We start from the raw sequence: 353 nt of genomic DNA on the forward strand, positions 1-353 counted from the left end.
CTTTCTTTTATTCAAATTATCTCTCATTTCGGTTAACATTTTAACATAATATATACCTGTACATAGCAACATCATTTATGAATGGCCCCACCTCCTTTCTGTGTCATCTCTCCATTTAGCAGCAGCAATATGAGCATAGCCATGCTCGTGCGCGTGCATGTTTTACTATAGCTGCACGGACCAATCAGAAGGCAGAGACGGGTCTAGTAAAGACACACCATCTTTTTTTCCCCTGCTCAGGTTCTTTTCCTTTTTTTAAAAAAAACACATCCACTCCCCTTCCTTTCCTCCTCTGCTGCTGCTGTCCCCACCCCAGATTCCCGAGCAATTTTCCCCAATCCCAAACACTTAAT

Source organism: Dunckerocampus dactyliophorus, chromosome 20, assembly GCF_027744805.1.
Source record: "Dunckerocampus dactyliophorus isolate RoL2022-P2 chromosome 20, RoL_Ddac_1.1, whole genome shotgun sequence".
Lineage (NCBI taxonomy): Eukaryota > Metazoa > Chordata > Actinopteri > Syngnathiformes > Syngnathidae > Dunckerocampus > Dunckerocampus dactyliophorus.